The following is a 2,086-nucleotide window of genomic DNA, read 5'->3' as shown; positions in this document are numbered from 1 at the left end:
CACGAGAGGGGACCGGCCGCAATCATGGAGAGCAGAGTGTGCTTTTCCGGAGTCTGTCCTGAGAATAAAAACAAGGACGAGGACAGAAGGTTCTGGAAGAGATCCAGGACGGGCGCTCCCCCTGCCTGTGGCAGAGGGGGGCTGGGGTGGTGTCGAGGTGGCCTCCAACCACCTTCGGCACCTGCCAAGTGGCAGGGCTGAAGCAGGAGGCACGGGGCAGGGGCAGGGAGGGCAGGTGGGGAAGGGCTGAAGGGGAGGCTGGCACCCCCAGACCAGCCTCCCCAGGCCAACCTGTTCACTTACGACCGGACAGGGCCTCGCGGGAGGCCCGCCCGGAGCAAACCGGCCCGCCTGGGGGACGTCTTAGAGCAGGAATAAAAAGCGAGCCTGGCTTTGCTGCCAAGGAGACCACGCTGTTTGAAACGTCCCTCCTCCAAAATTCTGGGTTTTAGCAGATTCTTTTGAAAGCGCTAAGGCCACCCCGGACGGTGGCTGCTTTATCCGTTGACGCCTGTGTGGGGTGTCTGACCCTCAGTTTCCTCGGGCACAGCGACATATGCTGTCCGGCTCAAAGCGAGCAGTGAGCGCCCACTCAGCCCCGCCATGCAGAATGCACCTCTTCATGAACGCGTCCCTCACCCACTCGTGACCCGTGTGAACCCCAGCAAGGGGCTCCCTGCACCTCGGATTCCCCGTCTGTGATGCGGGGCTGAGTGGCCACCGTGAAGGGCGGAGGGGATCGTGACGTCGCGGCGTGGAGCCTGGCGGCCGAGTGTGGCAGCTACCCACGTTGGCGGCAGGATTGTACCGCTGTGAGGGCCTGTGCTCATCTAAGGCGTGACTCAGGGTGACGATGGCCACGACCGCGGATGGGTTGGGGACGGGCTGTGAGCCCGCATTCAGGGAGCCGTTAAAGCTGCGAGGGGAGCAGGGGGACCTTCACACAGCAGGTCGCGGTGGGCGAACAGCCTCCAGCAGCGGGCGCCGGCTCAGGCAGAGGGACCAGGAATGGCTCCTTCCCCAGAGTGTGGAGGTGGGTGGCGGGGCGTCCGTGATCCGGGACCTTCCGCCCCGCTGATGTAGGCACGGGCGCCCCACATGCTGCTTTAGCTGCGTCCCATGAAACACAACATGCCGTGTTTTTAAATCTCCATTTAGCTTAAAATGCTAGTTTTCCTTTCCATTTTTTCTGCGGTACATGGCTTCCTTAGTTTCGAAACTTTGGAGGGAAGGGCGGGTTTCCAGACATCTTTTTGTTGTCGATTTCTACTTTAATTCCATTTTGGTCAGAGAACATAATTTTTGTAATTCCGATTATTTGGGGCTGTTCTGGGCCAGAACGTGGTCTGCTGTGGCAAACGCCTCGTGCACGCCGGAACGCGGGGTTCGATGTCACTGGGCGGCGTTTTCTCGACACGTCCGGGGGGTCGGCTCGTTCACAGCCTCTTCCAGGTGTTCCACGCCCCACGTTGCTCCCCGCACCGCGGGCGTTGAGAGGCGGGCGTTGAGTCTCCATCCGCGACGTGCGTTTGCCGGTGTGGGCCGCAAGCATTCGAGGTTCTACAACCAGCCGTACAAACTTGTAGGACCTTTAGGGGACTCTGTCACTTTTCAATGCCTCGCGGTAGCCCTGGCAATATGAAGACAGACCCCTGGGCGTGCTGGCCGCGTCCTGCAGGAGTGAGACTGTTTGCTCAGCGCCGGGCCCGGGCCGGCTCCCGGCACGGGTGGGAGACCGGCTTGTTTCTGTGTCTTCCAAGCGCCGGAGGCCGGACACCCCCTTACGGGTCTGCGCCCTGCTCCAGACCCCAGGGGCGGCCCCTGCCGACAGCACGGCTTCTCCCGGCAGCTCTGCCCTCCTGGGGGCCCGCCGTGAGCTGGCTTTGCCGGCGCGTCTGCTCCGTGCCGCTCTGCGCCTGCGTCCTGCCGCCTGGGAACCCGCCCGACGGCAGGGGCCGACCCTCGGGCCCCTCGCTGCCGTCTCACGGGGCCGCTGTCTTCGTTCCCGATGTCCGGTGTCTTGGAAACGCCTGTGTCACGCATTTCGCGTCGATGGGCCGTCCTGCGGACACCGGCTTCGTCGTCT

This window comes from Pteropus vampyrus, unplaced genomic scaffold (assembly GCF_000151845.1).
Source record: "Pteropus vampyrus isolate Shadow unplaced genomic scaffold, Pvam_2.0 Scaffold588, whole genome shotgun sequence".
NCBI classification, from domain to species: Eukaryota; Metazoa; Chordata; class Mammalia; order Chiroptera; family Pteropodidae; genus Pteropus; species Pteropus vampyrus.
The sequence above is the reverse complement of the archived record's forward strand: the minus strand, read 5'-3'. Positions refer to the sequence as shown.